Below are 20,034 nucleotides of genomic sequence, written 5' to 3'. Positions count from 1 at the left end.
ATAAACCTATAATTATAAATGCAGAATTTTTATTCATACTAATGCACACTGTTCATTTTTAAAGATTAATTGTGGCGTTGAGGGGGGAGGCAGGGGTAGCACAAGGCTGAAGGTTTGCCTGATAATCTTGCACCGGCCCTCGTGGTGGAAGCAGATTCAATAGCAACCTCCAAAAGTGAATTGGAGGAATACATGAAAGGGAAAAATGCGCAGTGGTTTGGGGGAAGGTGTGGGACTAATTGGATATCACTCCCAAAAAGCCACCACAAGCCATCTCTGGATTCTAACATTCTGTTTTCTAGGGAATCTCATGAAAATTGTTACTTTACTGTGTGTATTCCTCTTTCTGTGGGAGTGGCTGTTTTTATCTGAAAGATGATTCTTGATTCACATAATCTAATTAAAATATAATCTATGAATGCAAATGGTGTGCTTGCTTAATTGATCATTTGAAAATGGCTTCATGTATTTACCCTGCATATATTTCATTATTAAACTGTGATGCACCAAAGCAAGGCAGTGATGAGTTGCATGGCAGTGATTATTTCAAGCTGTTATCAATTGATTTAGAATGACTATGGGATATATCTTCAATCTGCTTTAAAATATAATATGTTCAGTACCTTTTCAATATTGATACAAGGCGCTCTTTATGCAATCGGTTGAAAGCTTAAATTTCAGTTGTAATAAACTTCGCATTGATCTTGTGACCATCCCCATCTGTCTTTTATCCCTTATTTTATTGTCCTTTCTATCCATTTATTGTAGCTCAGCATGCCTGCCTGATTTAGCATATAAGGCAGAGAATACTGAAAGTGACCTAATTGCTTTTTGTGGGCTCCCATCAATGTTAGTGTCTAAAAGGCTGACATGTTACAAAATTAAAACTATATATTGCACAAAATTAGCAGATTGTTATTTGAAGGACAATGATCTCACCTGGATCTAAGTAATTGTAAATGTTTGATACCCAGTAAAACTGTTTTGCAACTAATTCTCAAGTAACTATTTCCCATGTTAACTTGGAGTTTTAAAAATTCATCAAGCATATCAACTACGCTTTGTTCGACATTTATAATGTATGTGTTTTAATAATTTTCCCTTGGTTTCTAGTCTGTCTTTTTAATACTGACTGTTTATACTGAAAGTATGCTTTGTTTTGTAATCGAGTGATCAGTAATTCTTTAGCAACCCTTTGTCATAGAACTAGACAAGACACCCCACATGACTGAAGCAGATTTAAATCTCTCTATATTGAGGAGACCTAATGCAGACTGGGTCACTGCTTTGCAGAATGCATCCGATCAGTCCATGAGCCTGAGATTCCAGTTGTCTGTCATTTTACTTCTCTACCTTGCTTCTTTTGAGCTGACCTTTCTGTCCATGGCTGGCTGCAGTGTTCCAGTGAAACCCAACTTAAGCTGAAGGACCTTATCTTTTAACTGGACGCTTGCAGCCATTTAGTTTCAACATTGAGCTTCACAATTTTAGATCATAACCTCTGCTCCCATTTTGTTTCTATTTTTATTTGCTGGTTTGGTCTTTTTAGCCTCTGTCTTATTTCCTTTATTTTGATTTCAGAAGGCAGCTATTCACATCTCCTCGAGACATATATTTTGTTTGTTACTTGTTGCATTACCACTCCCTTTGACCTTGCACCACAAAACCTTTTGACATTTAATCTATCCTGCCTTCCACTCCATCACAAACCTTCTCTTTTGTTGTTTTCCCCATTCTCCCTTCTTTCACATACTTAAAACCTATATTTCTAACTTTTCCCAGTTCAGATAAAAGGCTACAGACCTGAAACTCTAACTCTGTTATTCTTTCCGCAGGTGCTGCCAGGCCTGTTGACTACTTCCGGCATTTTCGTTTTTATTTCAGATTCCCAGCAACTTTGCTTTTGTACCTTTAGACAAACCCCGGTGTGAAATCTTCAGTCAGGAGCTTATATACCTGAGGAGTTTGTTTACATCAAATTAAGGTGTAAGTGCAAACTACTACTGCCTAACGGGCTGCAGGGAACAATCGAGTGATAATGTATTATTTCCTCTTTTTTTCCTCTGTTTTGTTTTATTGTTTTTTTCTTCACAGTACATCAGTCTGTGGACTTTTTTGTTATTTTCTCTTCTTTGTGAGTTTAAAGGTTGAAAAAGGTGTTCTGTGTAACAGATTTAAAAGGTCGTCTTGAATATTTTAGGCAACATTGGGATTGGCTCTGCTTCCATAGTGTTCTCTTGCTTTCTCACAAGAGAAATTAAAGAACAGGATGCTGGGAATTATATATATAGTGTTTACATGCAGGGTGTCACAAGTGTGAGATCCTGATGTAAGCGTTTGTGATCTCCTGAATGGCTTATCTGCTTTGTACAGAAAAGTAGTTGTTTTTGCTTAAAGCATATTGGACATGCAACATTGGATTGTAAATAGCAGTAAGCAGATCTGCCATTCTTGACCCGGTACACAATGCTTGGCCCTTCCTGACTTCATAGCATTTCATTAGGCTCAGACCTGTCAACTATGATTGATTAATTGGCCCAGCATTAAAAATAACTGCAGGTTGATTTCTCATTACTAAGGCAGATGGTTTGCTGTTAGCAACAGACATATCAGCTGTCTCCAGAATATCTCATACAAAACTGTACAATATTGGGAAACAGATTCAACTACGTCTAAGTGTAGACATTCATGGAATTTGTTTCAGGATTCAGTGTAATTGCTGCTGCTGCCTGAATGGCTGCTCTGCTCATGCACAAATAGGGTGCTGACATCATCAAAAATGTGCCTAAAAGCCAAAGTTTCCTCTTTGCCAGTATGCAATCCAAAACTCACTCATATTATTCTGTCCCTTTGCCTAAATCATTCATACAGATTTTAAATGGCTGAGGCTCCAGCACTGATCCTTGCAGCACTCCACAAGTTTCAGCCTGCTGACTTGAAAATATCCCCTTTATCCCTACTTTCTGCTTCCTATACAGTAACCAAATTCTCCACCCATGCTAGTATATTACCCCCAACTCCGAGTCCTCATCTTGCATATTAATGTTTTGTTTGGCACCTGATTGAATGGTTTTTGGAAATCATACTGTGTCTACGGGTTCCCCTTTATCTGCCCTACTAGTTACATCCTCATAAAAATTCTAATAGATTTGTCAGACTCTATTTCCCTTTCATAAAACCATGCTGATTCTGTCTGATTATGCTATTGGACAGTATAACATGATACCATACTGTCTTAAGTGCATTGTTAAGACTTCCATACTAGTGGAATCCAGAATTTTCCTTATGACCGACGTCAGGCTAACTGGCCTCTGCTTCCTGGTTTTTTTTCTCTCTGTCTCCTTTCTTGAATGGTGATGCTACTTTTGCTAACTTCCAATCCTCTGTGACCATGTAGGATCTAGGGAATTTTGGATAAACATAACCAGTGCACCCACTTTCTCTGCAGCTACCTCTTCTAGAGCCCTAGGATGTAGGCCATCAAGTCCTGGGGAGTTTGATGGCTTTTCGTTTCTTAAATTTCTCCAGTACTTTCTCCTCTGCTGATATTAAGAGTGAGGAACTTAAGGTAATTATTAGCCCCTCGGTAACCCTCTGTCTTGTTTTTTTTGTTTCAATGATGCACATAGGCTGTTGACATTGTAGTTGAGCTAGATCTATTGATAACATGTTTTCCTAACATGAACACACATCTGCAGTAACTGAATTCTATCAAGACAGGTTCCAAATGTGTTATCTGACCTTTAAATCCAGGTCAGATGACCCCCTGTCTAGTTCAGAGTACCGTATAACATCTAATACTGGAGTCCATTACCACAATCAACTATTATCATAACACCCTCTATTTCTGCTATGTAGTTTGTGTCTTCTACTCTGAAGACAGACACAATATATTTTTTCAGCATCTCTGTCATTTCGTCATTGCATATTATAATTTCTCCTGTTTGTTCCTCTGATGGACCAATGTTTACTTTAGTTACCCTCCTTTTCATATACTGATAAAAGCTCTTACAATCCGTTTTTTTGTTCCTGGCTAGTTTAATCTCTCATTCTAATTTTTCCCCTTTTTCTCAACTTTTTGGTTACCCTTGGCTGCTTTCTAAAACTCTCCAAAAAAAGGGAAAACATAGAATACCTTATTGTCTTGCCCAATCATGATTCCATATTGATCAGCATTTCAAATGAGTGATGATGCTAAGTCTAATTTTACACTGCTTCTGCTTGGATGTCAAGTGCAGTGAAACTCTTTGGGGAGAACTTTCCCTTCCTGAAACTAAGTGCAGTGGTGGGTGGTGTTGGCTGTCTGGAATGGCGGGAATTGTGCCCGATTCTGCACTTGCAGGGTAATTAATTATGCAAAGGCATGTATTGGTCCGAATCACCTGGCGGGTCGGGAGCTGATTTGATGCCCGCCGTCAGCTGGTGGGCTCCAAGGTCCGAGTGCCAGATTTAAAGGCCACTCCAACACACAATCTCACTCTCTCCAGCTCACCAGAGATGTCTGGCAGCCAGAAGAGGAAGGCTGAGAGCCTCAAGTAGAAGCCAGCATTGCACTTCACACACACCAGGCCCTCCAGGCCTTCATCAGAGGGCTGCAGGCGCAAAGGCATGCACTCTATCCCAGGAATGGCTGCAGGAAGCACAGCAGCCTCACCTCTCTGGCCTGGGAGGCCATTGCGGAGCAGGTCAGCGCGGCTGGCAACTGCGCCCGAAATGTCACCCAGTGCAGGAAGCGATGAATGATCTCATCCGCTCCATTAGGATAAGTCATCCTTCAAAACCCTCCAATATCAAACTCTCATCATGGCATCATGCACTCAAAATGCTATTCTCTTCAGAGATTTCATGCAACCATTAGCGGGGAACACATATTAACACTCGTTCTCTCACCGAGATGTTCACATCACTACTATCCCATCATGTTGCTCACACTCCATCCTCTGGCCCTTCAGGGGAGGACTCACCACGCACAGGAGACATGCATCTCACCCAACTTCTGCTCCATCCCTTCTTATCACATGCCTTTGTTCTTCATACAGGCCAAACTGGTGCACAATAGGTGCAAGAGAGCGCAGAACGGGGGAGGGATGGCCAATATCATTGCCCTCAGTGAGTTTGAGGAGTCTGCAGCCGAGTTGGCTGGGGAGGACAGGGATCACTCCTGTGAGGGAGGGAAGATTGGCCTCTCCCAGCAACCTAGTGTGGATCACAGCTCCATCACTTCATCAAATCCTGACAACCACAGTGAGTCACATGCAGTCTTATATAACTCATGCTCATTAATTGAACCTCAATTCTCTATTTTCTAGGCACCAGCAGATTGAGGGCCCCCAAAGCCAGTCCAGCACCAGTGTGAACCTACAGACTTAATCCAAAGCAGCAGCTTCGGAAGAACCATCAATGCACTCACACACACCCTCCACCAGCTCAGAGAGATACACACATCGATGGGGCACAGCTGTAGATTAGGTTTGAGCTCACTTTCTGGGGGACACCTCACTGACACATCTCCGCAGCAGTTCAAGGCAGGGACAGCCCAGGTCTCCGGCACTTGGAGGTCTGCTGGAGACCAGCCACCCACTCAGTCTGAGTCAGATGATGGAAGCAGCCGCTAAAGCAGTGCTGGAGATGAAATGATAGGCGGCGGAACATCAGGCAGAAATTCGACAGTCACTCAGCAGATTAGAGCAAATGATGGAGGAGTCCGACTGCTTTCTGTCTGATGTCCTGGCTCCGACATGCGAGCGCCTCGAGGTCACCGTGGGAAGGCTAGCAGCCACCATGGAGATCTTGGTCCAGTAGGTCTTGCTGGATTTATGCTCAGCCCTGCACTCCATGGCCACCCTGGTGGGCACCATCAAGACATAGGCGACATGGGGACGAGGCACCTTGACTGTCCTCCAAGTGCACCATCTCCTGCAGGAGTCAGGGCAAGGCCCTCAAGCACCCACAGGGAAGATGAACGACAGCCAGGCACCCTGGGGGCCTCCTCTCAGGACACTCCAAGGGTGTGTAGCTGCTCACAGCCCCCTCTGCTTGTGACCCCATCGATTCCAGCTTCTCAGGCCACCGAGGGAGCTTCTGCCCTTAAGCAGGTGAAACTTATCAGGCTGGGGCCCTCCAAGCCTTGGGCCACCAGAGGACGTCTGCCAAGATCATCACAGACATCAGTACGTAGCAGCCAGCAGCCTGCCTCCACCTCTGCTGCAGATGTCGGGGCTGAACCCAGGTGTAGCGGTTGAGTTAGCAAAGTTAAAGACAAATTGATGTTGCTTTTGGGTCACAGGTGTGCTAGACATGTAAATACATTGCACTTTTGATGGTTATGTGAATGTTCCTGTCAATTGAAGGTGTTGTGATTTTGTACTTTGGAATCCTCTTATTTCGAGGTTTAGCCTTTCTCCCACTCGGTGATAGTGTCCCACTGTGAGATTCACATTCCTGTGATGTCAATCTCAGTTGAACTGGTCTCTGCACCCCTGTGTGATGTCAGGGAGATGTGTTTAAATCTTTAATGGAAGTGTGTGATGTAAGCGTTTCTAACCCTTCTTCCTTAAGGAACACTATTGAGTGAGGGCAGCTCATCAGCATTGATATTCTAGCAGCATTTGTGTCTCCTCAGTGGTAGTGGCAGAAGAAAAGACATGCACGGGAGGAGGAGATCCCTAGACAGGTCCACATCTCAGTCGCAGTGGTGTTTGCATCAATAGATGGTGGCGAAGGTTTCAAGTCTTCTCTCGTATCACTCTTGTTCCTAAGTGGACACTTAGTTCCCAGAGTGAGCTCACTCACAGGGCCCCATGGACCAAAGCAAAGATCATGGCCTGGTGATTCATTAGGCCAGAACGCATAAATGTGAATGCAGGACTCATTCTCACTGCAAGTGGGTGGACATCCCCTGAATTGAAAGAAAATGGCATTGAGGGCTAGGAGAGATGTGGCCATATTCCCTCACTTTACTCTTTCTGGAACATGTCAGCAATGAACGCATCAAGAGCGTGTCTCCCACATCTTCCTTCCTCCACTCATGCTGATCCTCCAGATGATCTTCCTCCGATGAGCTGTCATCCTCCTCCAGATCATCCTGTGGTAGGGGAGTCACCTCTGCATAGCCAGATTGTGAAGGGTGCAACACACAACGATGATGCGGGAAACCCTGTTGGGAGTGTATTGTGGTGAGCCACCTGAGCAGTCCAAGCATCTGATGCGCATCTTCAAAAGCCCTAAGGTCTGCTCTATAAGGGAGCATGTGGAGCTGTGAGCAGCGTTGTACCTCTCCTTGGAACGACTCTGAGGGTGGTGCAGCGGTGTTATCAGCCAACGTTTCAGTGGGTTCCCCTTTATCCCCAAGCAGCCATCCCTGCAGACGTAATGGTTCCTCGAAAATCTCAGACGCCTGGGAGTGACTCAGGATGTAGGAGTCATGGCAACTCCCAGGTTGCAAACATGCAGTATGTGCTTCTAGTGATCACACACCAGTTGTACATTGATGGAATGATAGCCCTTGCGGTTTATAAACATTAGGGGCTGCTGCCATGGAGCCTGTATAGCCACTTGGGTGCGGTCTATTGTACCCAGCAGCCTTGGGAAACCTAAGATGGCGGCGAAGCTGGTGATTCTTGCAGCCTGGCTATCTTCAACCAGAGCAAACCAGACATAATGATGGGCCTTCCTGTAAAGGGCATCAGTGACCTCCTTTATGCATCGATGTGTTGCAGACTGAGAGATGCCAGCTGATCCTTGGAAAGAACCAGAGGCCAAGAAACAGAGCGCTGTGGACACCTTCAAAGCCACTGGCAGGGGATACCCTCCAACTCCATGTGGTGTCAGGTCTTCACAAAGAATGTGGCATATGTGATGTATCAAACTTGGGACTAGCACAGACAAGCATGGCATTGCCTCTCACTCATTTGTAAATAGGAGACTCTTCTACAATAAACTCTAGGCCTGGCAAGTCACCCCCGTTGTCTGGGTCTCTCCTCCTGACCCTCCTGTTCATGCTGTGGCTCTGCTTGACCAAGTCCCTCCTGCTGGAGCTGCATGTGGAGTCACCTCACTCTCCTTCGCCTCCTCCATTGCATTAGGACCCTGACAAAGACAGCTTTGAGCCCTGGATCCATATGTGCTTTTGCCTTCTCTCTCAAAGGAAACATTGAAGACATTAATGATTCAAGGGGAAAGAAAGTGAAGCTCAGAAGATGATACATTTGGAAACTGTAAGGTCCATAGTTTTTCCTGCCCTACTTGCATGGTGGCTGATGCCGCCTTGTCCCTGAGACACTAGTACACACATCGAAGTGACCAAGATGGCATCGCGGAGATGTAGCATCTTGAGCCCTGCGTGGGATGCTAAAGTTTCAGTGCAGTGAATGACCCAACCTAGCTCTCTGCTCCAATCTCTGATGTAGCTTTTTTTTTTAACTGTAACAACACACATGTTTTATTTTTCAGGTCCGATAAAGCCCAAATGAAGAAACTTGAAATAAAAACAGTGCTGGAAAAATTCAGCGAGCCCAGCAGCATCTGTGGAGAGAGAAACAGCCAATCCTTGATATATTGACTCAAAAGGTTAACGATTTCTTTCTTCACAGACGCTGCCAGACCCGCTGAGCCCCTCCAGCACTTCTTTCAGGTTTCTGGCATGTGCCGTACACTGCCTTCATTCCAATAAAGAAACTTCTTAGGCTACCAGAGCTAATGCTGTGGAGGATTCATACTTCCAGTTGGGAGGAAGTACTATCATGGACTTGTAGTAACGAGCCAGCCTGTGGATTCTGCTTTCAATAAGAAACGGAATTTGGCATCTTTATCCTTCCTGTTCCTCTCCAAGTGTTTGCGGACAGCCACAGCAGTCTTGATCAAGTGATTCAAATCCTCTGGAAGGTCTGGAGCAAGTCCCTTAGACTTCAGGATCCTGAGAACCTTGTTCCCAGTAAAAAACGCACCTGGGCAACACCATGGGAATCCCTAAGGATCACATCAATCTGTATTGGGGTCAGGCCCTTCTTTGCCAGTTTGTAAATCTGTTCTTTAACATCATCAGATGTTAGTTTGAGCAATGTAGGCACACTCCATCTGTAGGGTGAAGCTGACTGGGACAAGCTCTTGCCAGGAGCATGCATGCGACCCATGGCTTTCAGTTGCTCATGGTCAATGAGTAGATGCCCTTTGGCCCTTTAGGAGTGTCAAATCTGGTGAACACGTGACAGACCTTCAGTGATCAAATGCCATACATGATACAGCTGTGCCTCCTTCACTATTGCCTGCTTTCCCAAATTCTACATTCCTATTTGTCACTCTTGAGATGCAGCGACTGATGTGAAGCCACTGAGTTGAGTAGCCCTTTGACAGTGCTCATGAAGCCATTGGCTCTCAGTGGCTTTCATTGCAAGGAGGTCTTCCTCCTTTCTTTCTAAGCAGACTCCTGCGGCAACAAGAGGTTAGAGGGCCACCCCAGAAAGGCCCCCCTTGTGTTTGCCCTTCCCCCTCACTGTCATTCACAACCTTCTCTCCCCGTTGCCCCCCTGGTGTTCATCAACCCCACCCTCAACTTGTAACCCACCCCCGGTTGAAGTGCTAAGTTTCTGAAAGTAGAGGCCTGCATGACTGCCACAGCACAGTGGTGTTCCTCGGGACAATGTAGGCAAAGAGCAGGAGCAGACCAACCCTACAGCCTCAGCAGAGTGGTGTTTATCGCAACAAGACTGGCGCTGCGCTATGACCGGTAGGCTACGTGGGTTCCACTCCCCTCGAAGCTACCAGTGAACTGAGGCCCGACTTGTGCACGCCACCCCTTTTCAAATGGGTTTGAGGCCGACATAATTTCCTGCTGGCGTGACAGAAGATTTGAAGGCATGGCAAGGTTCCGGCGAGCAGCTATTTTATTGAGCATTTGTGACATGTTAATAAATGCAAATGGCGTTTGCGCCATAAACCCACCATCGGGAGAATTGCCTTATGCTGGATTCTTTGCTCCCGTCTGCCATGAAACTCGCCGCAGGCGGGATGGGAAAATTCCGTCTATTGTAGCAACTTTTTAAAAAATCACTATCACGAGGGATTCAAAATACTACCAGACAGTTTTTTTATTCTTATATGGGATGTGGGCATCGCTAGCAAGGTCAGCATTTGTTGCCCTCTTTAATTGCCCTTGAGAAGGTGGTAGTGAGCTGCCTTCCTGAAGTGCTGCAGTCCATTTGGTGTTGGTACACCCACAGTGCTGTTTGGAGTAATGTAGTCAGTAACCAGGTAACGGGCATCAAAAATTAACCTTACTACACCCTGATACTGAATCACATGATTGGTTAAAAGGCTACTTGTGTTTAATGTGTAGCATTTTCAATGACCATCAGAAAAATGTAATTGTAACTAGCTGCACAATAAAAACAAATGTGTCAAAAAGGGGAAAAGACAGGTTAATATTGTTACTGACCATGATGAGAGGAGTGCACAGTTAATTCTAGCCCCACTTCTCCAAAGGTCAGAACAGTAGTTTAAATGTTTAATTCATCCTCCTTGACTTCACTTGGGCTTTGTGTAACTACTGGAGAAGCTACTGCTTTTGCTCTGGCCAAATCATTGCCAAGGAATAAGTGAACTCTCATCTACAGACGAACTATGAACAACTCCTACTGTTACCATTCCAGACATTAGGTCGCACTCCAGGTGCACCCGATACAAAGCTCTGGGTTTATACTCCTCACCAATATCATTCATTGAAACATAGGCATTTAGTGAACTCTCTGATGGAAAAGTCAGGCCTTTCTCCAGCAAAAGATTTTGGGTAGTCCCTGTATCCCTAAGTATAACTATTGGTTTACCTGCTTCACTTGAGGAATAAGGAGTTACTTTTCCTTTTGACAAGAATTCCCTGTAGCTTTCAGGTATCTTGTTCACCTCCCCTGCATTCTCAGCAGTGTTCACTCGGACACTCAGTGGTAGCTAATGTTACAACTTGATCAGTTGTATTTTCAGTTGGTGCTTTTTTTTTCTGAACCATCCTTATGTATCCCAATAAGTCCCATGGATTTCCTATGCACCTTTCAGCAATTTTCCAGAATGTGGCCCACCTTGTTACAATGGAAACACTTAGGCCTTCGGCCATCACTCCCAGCCTCAGAACTTTCCTTTCTAGTCTGAGGAGGAGATTTCAGCACATTCCCAATTGTCTCTTCTCTTCCCTTGCTACTTGCCTTCCTTTCACCCTGCCACTTTCTATCCTTCTCGGGTTTGTGGGGGTGATGATAAAAGGGCTTGGAATTATGGGCAAGCTCGTAATCATCAGCTATCTCTGCTGCCTGACTAGCTGTTGAAGCCGTCTGGTTCTCTACATGAGTTCATACGACTGGAGGGAATGAATTTTAAATTCCTCCAGGAGAATTATTTCCCTAAGGGTCTCATATGTGGCCTCTACCTTTTTAGTGCTTGCATCTAACAATCAAAATGAGTTTACTTTACCCTTTCAAATTCAATGTAGGTCTGCCCAGGCTGTTTCCTTATGCTTAGAAATTTTTGCCTGTATGCCTCAGGGACTAACTCACATGCACTAAGACTTGCCTTCTTTACTGCATTTTAATCCATAGATACCTCTTAGGAAAGTGATGCATAAACCTCATGAGTTCTGTGCACTAACCTACTTTGCAGGAGCAATGTCCAGCTTCCCTTTGGCCCACTTCATTTGCTTAGCTACCTTCTCAAATGAAATGAAGAATGCCTCTACATCCCTTTCCTCAAACTTTGGAAGGGCATGTACAAACTTGAACATCTCTCCATTGGACCCCAGGTTGGGAGAAGTTCTGTGTGCAAAACGTGCCCCAACATCTGGTACTTCTGTTTTAAATTTCAGCCATTTAAGCTGGTATTCCCGTTTTGTTCCTTCTCTCTTGCCTGAAATTCCAGTTCTAGCTGCTTAAATGCTCTTTCTCTTTGCTCTTTCCAATTCAAGTTTAAGTTTCTTTACTTCTTTTTCGTGTTCAAGCTGCTTCATTGCAACTGAATCCTAGCTAACTCATTTGACTCCCCCTGAAGAATGTGATGTCTCTTGTATCCCTTCCAATTTCAAATGCTGTGCTATTACCTCAATTATGTCTGCTTTTCTTGCCTCTTTGGTTAATTCTAATTTTAATTTATGTGCCAATTCCCTTAGCTTAGCTTTGGTTACTTTTTGTAAACCAGTCAGGGATAAATCTTCCAACTTTCAAAAAAGTCATAGCAACTTCCAAAGCCATGTCGGTTACCAATGAATCAGAAACCTGAGTATCTGTCGTCTTATCCTTTAACAATTATTATTAATCTGCATCCAATCACTTGTCCGCGCTTCAAATCCCGTGAGAGCGCCCAATCTTATGTACGAACTGAGATAGGAGAACTGTGCAGTTAATTCTAGCCCCACTTCTCTACAGGTTGTAACAATAGTTTAAATGTTTAATTCACCCACAAAACTGGCCAGTTGTTTACCTTTGATAATGTTATTCCTAGCATAAAAAACTCTAGCCAGGCTTCTTTCAGTAAACACAAAAAATATTGATTTATTATAAAATAAACTACTTTTTAAAAACAAGTTAATAGACTAGTTAACATACAAGTTGTAGTTTAGAAGTGCAACAATTTTTCCCATTTAAAAAAAAAGTTATTTGAGCCCTCATACGCTCACTTACTCTCAAACACCATGCAGGACAAAACAAACAAACACAGTCCCCTGCAGAGGGTGGAGTATGGGGAGGTTTCTTTTAAAAGGAAAATTCAGAGATCTCAATGCTGTTGATCTAACAGAATTCTTGTCACAATAGATCTGGAAGTTCTTTCAGATGTTTGTTGGTGAAACTGCACTTGATGACTCTTCTTTATCACAACTTTGTGAACTCTGGAGAGAAAAAAAAAGATGAGTTATCCTGATGAGATGTTTGAGGAAGGTTTAACACAAAGGTGGGGCAGAAAGGGTCTTTTTCTTTTCCTTGCAGCTTGTTTCTATGGCAGCCACACACACACTCCCTGCCTGCGAGTTTTGTAGACTAAAACGTTCAAAGAATACTTCTCTTAGGCCAGGTGTTTTTAACCAATCAGCAAGAGTCTTTACCCTGGCAACAGCAGTTCTTTAAGTTGGATATACAAATTGTCTCTTCCCTCACCAGGTGTTCCTTGCTGGACATCTATCTTGAACCATGGTTTTTTGAAGAATGGCATATTCACAGCCGCGAATTAATACTGCAAACTTTTAAAATAAGTCAGAAGTCACAAAATTCAACGTCCTTCAATTTTTCCAAAAACGGGTTCCTCACAATATGTGTAGGAGACTCATCAGAATCTGGTTCAACAGTTGTATTTCAGTGATATTGACACACTGTAATCTCTCCTGAAGCTGTTTGGAAATTTAAAAATGAATAAATCAGTACTCTTTCATTCTATCTTGAGATAATCTCCAACTACCTCTGGCTGACATGGTATCTGGGACGGCGACAGATGTGATAATGAAACAGTTTCCTCTTGTATGCATTTTTGGTTGGGGTTATTGTAAGGGTTTGCTAAAAGGTTTCAGTTTACATCATGGCCTTTGTTTAAATTCCCATTAAACAAAAATCAACCCATGATCTTGTATTGAAGTGCATGGAACTACTTTTATAATCACATTTAAAATACTTGTGACTATAGGATAAGTTATTTTTGGCTTGAAAGATGATAACTATCATTTTGATAACACCTTCATCATAGAAAATTCTCCAAAGTGCTTTACAGAGAGGGGAGTAAAAGGAATAGAGGCTAAACAACTAGTGATAACGACTGGGTGAATGAAAGCTTGGTTGAAAGGATGGTTTTGAAAATACATTGGTGTTTAGATAGAGAGTTTTGAGATAGAGACTAAAGCAATTGTTGGGTAATCAGCAGTGGTGTAAAGGGAGAGGGGAAATTGAGCATAATCGTTAATCACAGATAATGCTTTTATGGCTTTGGCCTGAGCTGTCTTGGTGCTGTAAGAAGATTGGAAACTACAATGAAGAGATTTTAGTTCAGAGAGAAATGGGCAGAATCATCCCAGATTTTCAATTAAGTGTGGTAGTGGGCGGGAAAAAGGATATTTTACCCGCTGGCTGCAATGGCGGCTTTTTGTGCCATACCGCCCCATTCCTGCCTTGTTAATTATGCAGCCACAGGAGACATGCTGTCTCGCTGGCGGGTGGCCTCCGATTTGCCCGCCTCACCTCTTCCTCATGCAGGGCGCCATATTCAAACTGCAGCTGTGCACATGCTTCTCAATGCTTGCAGCCCAGGAGGGCACCGGTAAAGACTTGGCCCCAAAAGTCAAGAAGAGTGCAGCCCTCCGATTCAATGACGCATTCCTGGGATGCCTCCTGGACACCGTGGAGGCCTGCTGCGATGTCCTCCACCCCTGCTCTGGCTGCAGGAGGCCAATCAGTCTCACCACTCCGGCTTGGGAGGTGGTGGCAGAGGTGGTTAGTGCCAATGCTACACACAAGACGTCGGCCATCCAATGCAGAAAGCAGATGATTGATCTCATCCGTGCCACCAGTGTAAGGCAACCATCTCATCACTCTAAACTCATGCACTCACAAGGCCATCACACATTCACTGGCATCTGAAGGGACATCACCACTCACTCTCTCACACAGACCCTCGTATCACCATCTAGCTTCATCTCCTCTGGAGACTGCCTCCTCAGTCCTCACCATTTTGAGGCCACTTGCATAGATCAACATGTACCTCCACACATCCCCTCAGATAGACCCCTTTCCCAGTACAGTCCTCACTTTGCAGCCTCTTGGCTTGCCTGAGGTCACTTCTCCCCCTTCCCCAAGCAAGCCTTAGCCCTGCAGCCGTTGGAAAGCCACCCCCGCCTTATGGCTGGTCTGGTAGATAGAGACCTGTCAATAAGCCCCCTTAAAAGTGATGTGGTGCTGCCTGTGAAGCCTGGCAATAATGACTGCGAGTGCTGTCCAAAGAAAGGTAGACAAACAAACCTTGAATTCCCGAGCGAAGTGCAGCTCGCCAGGTGCATGTCGCTTATGTAAAACACAGCTTATAATCATATGTAGTTGTATTAAAATGAAGTTCCCGAAGTCCGGCGATGGGTGGCAAAGGTGGCTTGCCGTTGACGGGTGGAGCGGATGATCACAAACTGGTATCACGATAGCGTGAAACCAATTTTTGGCCTTCCTGGCATATTGTCCGCTCATGCCTGATGCCAATGGGTATGGAAAATTCTGCCCATGACCAAAGAGCTGAGGCAATAATACATTGAGGACCTTAGAGAAGAAAAGGAAGGTGGACAATGAGGCATTAGTTAGAGAGTACCAGGGGTTGAGGGTTGTTTTATTTGAGGTGGTGTGATGGTTTTGAAACAGTTTTGAGAGATGCTGTTTGAGGCAGATTTAAAGTGTTGTCCAAAAATGTTGCAACATGCCAAATGTTAAAAATCACAATTTTGGTGCTCCTGTCATCTTCAGTAATTTTAAAATTTATCTATTGGCTGCAAACTCGGCACCACAGTGTCATCTCAGGAGCAGGAAATTGGAAAACATTTGTTGGGATCAACTCCTGGCTACTTCTGGTGCAGCCTATGCCGGTTGCCATGTTCTGAAGGGTGGGCATCGGGTTCATGTGCCTGAGGTATGTAGCTTGGGCAGCCTTCCAGTACTTCCTGGAATACCTGGTGATTCATGGTGGTCGTCTGCATCCTCTACAACCTGTCAATCATGAGGGTGCAGCCCTTACCACCAGGCCTTTGATGACCGTCTCAGAAGGAGGAAGGGAGGAGGCATCTGGGGGATCGTTGCTCTACCTAGGGTGTCTGTGAGCATCTCTTCAGACTCTCGTTCCCCTGTTAAAATATCCAGATCATCGTTGCTCCACACTTCCCCACCTTTCCATCTGTCTGTTGCGAACCATTCACAGTATCTTGTTGACCAAAATCCTGAAAAAAAATAACAGAAGACAAACATTCCATACCAATTTTATCCAAACATTCTTCCAAAAAGGCTTGCAATACTCAAATATTCATCCATGCTTTCCTTAGAATTTGCCTAGCCTGGTGCTTCTGTGCATTGCTACACCAGTGGCTGCAGCATAGCTGATGGAAAGCTGTGAACTTCAATAGTGGAGTCTGAACATGGCCTTGCAGGATGACCTCAGGCAGCTCTGGGCCTTAAGGGACCAGCATTGGACTGTACCACCTCTGCTTGGCAGTTGTGTAGGCTGGATGGTTGACAGACAACAACAAGGGCACTGGCTAAGTGACAATGATGGGAACATGAATGTTGTCACCCTGAGAGAGGGCAACAGAACCACTGCCACTCCCTCAGGCCAGCCTCTCAGCAATTGTAGTAATCTGCTAGAGCACAGGTTGCTGGACTGCTGTGAGACCCTGTAAGCCCCTTAGAGCACCGGTGTCCGCATCCATGATGGCAGCAGTCTGAGCATGCATGGCAACAAGCACAGACCTCATGACCTCAGCCTGAGATGTTAGTAGCTTTTGCCTGTGCTGCAATGGAAGCTGAGACATCCACCATCAGGTGCTGCATCATGACTGGGTCCGCAAATGTTCTCATGGAGTTGGCCACTACTTCCACAATGGAAAGGTTAGGTTTAAGTTCTGCACAAAGCCCTGTGCCACATTGGAGCTGACTCTTCATTCTCCTTGATGGTGACAACAAGCTCTCTGGTGGGCCTGCCAATTCATCAAGCATATTGGTATGCACGGCCATCAGCCTTTTCCTGTATGCTGCTCCATCAAAGTCCTAATGAGACCTCTGAAGCAGAATTGTGTGTGCCATCGCCCTCCAGGGAGCTGGCACGTGCACTATCTTTACCTTGCTTCAGACCACTCATGTCCAGTTCACTCATCATGTCCAGATCCCACCTTTTATATTATAGTCTTAGGTATGCATAGTGCCAATGCCTGAGCTGGTGGCTGCATGTGTCAGATCAAATGATGGTACTTCATTCTCAGGTGTGCTCTTCCTTTGGACCTTCATCCTCAGCAGGCATCACTGGTTGATCAGGTAGCAGGTTTCAGGTATCTGAAAGTATAAATGCACAAGATGAAGTTTGGGTGAGGAAAGGAGGAGGTGGTGAATGAATCAAAAGAAAAATGTGCATGGTTACACCATTGGCAGCTTGTACATCATAACAGATCGCTGGATGAGAATGAAGTAGGGTTTCAGAAGGTACGTAAGACAGGTACATCCAGTCATTCTGGATAGCTGGTTGCAACGACCTCAGTGATGTTTTTGCCAATAATGCCAAGCATTGTCTCCTCCAAGAGGGTGAGGACGTGCAGCCATGTCTGCCTCACTCTGGTTCTTTGCCACTTGGTTTCCCCAAAATTACACTGTGAAAGTAGTGGAAGCTGTTAGCCACGGAGGTCAATGCTAAGAGTTTGGCCTCAAGGACTTGGATACAAAGCCATAAAAAGTTCAATGACCTCACACATATGGTCAAGGTCAGTGAATGAATCTTCAAATGCTATATCTTAACAAGGGAAAGCTTACCTCTATCATCCTTTCCATCTCCAATGCTGTATCTAAGAACCTGGGAGCCCTTTCTTTGGCCAGTTCCTCCATTGCTCTGATGCCTTCCTGCTCAAAGGTCTTTCCCATCTACTTCCAGCACCTGTTGGCTTCAAACATGCACTTTAAGAGATGCAGATTGGTTTTAATTGGTGGTAGCCTCATGTGAACCTGGGCTCACTCTGCTGAGTGCAGTCAGTAAATTGTTTAGCCCTAGGCTGCATGCCACATTCATGGAGGTGAACAGGCAACAACATTCCCTCTAATCTGTGTCGATGCGTGGTCAAGCTGGAATCGACAATGTACTGCACAGGGAAAGAGAGTCTGCGGTCAAGCAATGATCCTATTAAGATGTGTGATAATCTCAAATGGACCACACACAGCAAACAGAAATTAGAGGAAATATTGGCAGGCACATGGAGTTTGTATGATGCCTGCATCACTTCCATCAGGCCTGGGTTGATCATGCATTGTGACCCGGGCTCCCACTAATGGGCCTTAGCGAGCTTTTAACCCATTGTGTCCAAGGTATGATTTTAAACAACTTTTTTACTTTTCCAATTTGTAATAAAAGATTTGGGTATGCCTGCAGCTTCATTTATGACAAGCTCATCATCCTCCACCGCCACCACTCCCTCCCCCTCTCGCGTTCAGTTTAAGTTTTTGTTGTCATAAGTCCTTTCAGGGATGTTCTTGAACTGCCCTCTTTTAGGAAGCTGTTGGTCAGCTTGTTTTCTGGTTCAGCTTGCATAACATATGACTCAGGAATGCAGTGATTTAGTGGGAGGCACTTAACTGGTGATCTAATCTTGATTGCTTAATTGAAATCTAGTAAGTAGCCAAGGGAGATTAAAAATAATGTGCCAAAATGCCAAGGAGGAGTTTTGTAAAGCATTTAAAACAATTTGACGCCAATCCCTATGTTGCCACATGCAAAAATAATATACTACATCTGTATCAGTGTGTTATAATAATTTAATGTAATTTTAAAATAAGTATTTATATTCTTTTTGAGGGTGGTGTTGGACCCTTATGAACTTTTGATGGCTGGAATCCAAATCGCAATGATTAAAAAATCTTTTAACCATATATATTGCTGTGCTGTGCTGAAACAGTCGATCTTTGCTATAGTGGGTCTTTTTCTGGTTAGATGGCAAGGAGGGGAGGGGAGTCAATCAGGGTTATCAATCTTGATTGTAGTCTAACAACCCTGCTACAAGTGTATGTATTGGTGTTGCCAACTCACAAGGATTGTCGGAGTCTCCTGGAATGAAAGATTAATCTCCTGGACACTGCTGTGAGCAATCCAGCAGAAAATCCAGACACATTTAAAAGATATGTGTATGTTTTTTTCCCATTTTCCTTGAACACTTATCTTGATTTTTAAAAATATTAGAGATGGGAAAACAGGTTGTTTGACTGGTTGGGGTGGTTGCTGCAGTTGGTCATGTGATGAAGTCTCCAGGAATATGTCCAACCAGAGTTGAGCTCCAGCATGTATGCGAATATCAGGTGAAGACAAGATCAGATTCAGCTTTTATGGCCTCTTGGCACTGACTGCCCAGTTTTCAGGCAAAATGATCATATGCCAAAGGCTTCTGCTGCCTTAAACCATATCCCAGGTATATTCTTGCCTAAAAATGGTGTGTGATGTGTTTCATCATGTTATAGGTGGGCAGGGACAATTCTTTCTTACTAGTCAAGGCACAATATAGAACTGATGTTGAGCTTGTGGGATAAATTATCGGCTCTGTTTTATTATTCACCAAGCTGGAGGGTTATGATCATGGATATATCTAATTAATGAGAAGAGAATTGGTGTAAAAAAGCAGGTACCGTATAAAGGGTTCAAGAAAATGCACTTAAAAATGGGTAGGATGAATAGAAAACAGTGCTGCAGATGGCAGAATATGAAAGTTCTTTCACTTGCCCCAAAGACCATCAGGACCTGTGAGGAACCCATGAGGAGCTCTCATATTTACCACCATTATCATGAGATCTTGTGTAAATCTTTGTGCAATTGCAAGTATGTCTCTGCTGTTAAAATAAAGCTCCAGCAGTGATTTTTGGCAAAAAGAAAATCCAAATTGTTTGTGGAAATTTCTGTGGTTGGGTGTAAATCTTAAGCATTAAAATTTCCATTTAAATGTGCCAATTTAGTATGGAACTACTAACTTAGATTAGGTTGTAATCTGTAGGGAAGTTTGAAGTGGATTAATCTATTTATTTCAAAGAAAGGTATTAGTAACTGGAATATTGGCGTGTGTATATATGTGTGCATGTGTGTATATATACATACACACACACACAAAATGTGATACTTTTCAGATGGAATTTGTTAATTTTTGATGAATACCAAAATTGCCTTGGAGAATGTTAGAAGAATGTGTAATTTAAATTGTAAAGCAAAAAGGACAAAGCTGGGAATATTTTAAAAACTAACAAATGTTCTATGTGATTGCCTTGGGTGTGGGATATGGTTATAATGTTTAGTAGCTACCCTAGCCTGTCTCTT

At 43.9% G+C, this 20,034-nt stretch overlaps 1 protein-coding gene and 1 pseudogene across 6 annotated transcripts in view; one reads left to right on the top strand and one right to left on the bottom strand.

Annotated features, from left to right (window-relative positions):
• The window catches only part of LOC144684620 (rab effector Noc2-like), a 246,783-nt gene that overhangs the window by 48,020 nt on the left and 178,729 nt on the right, over positions 1-20,034 (top strand). The gene's annotated exons all lie outside the window — the stretch shown is intronic.
• Positions 8,586-9,131, bottom strand: LOC144684622 (small ribosomal subunit protein uS15 pseudogene; annotated as a pseudogene).

Source organism: Cetorhinus maximus, chromosome 9 (assembly GCF_964194155.1).
Source record: "Cetorhinus maximus chromosome 9, sCetMax3.hap1.1, whole genome shotgun sequence".
NCBI classification, from domain to species: Eukaryota; Metazoa; Chordata; class Chondrichthyes; order Lamniformes; family Cetorhinidae; genus Cetorhinus; species Cetorhinus maximus.
Note: the sequence above shows the minus strand (reverse complement) of the source record. Positions and strands in the feature narration are given on the sequence as shown.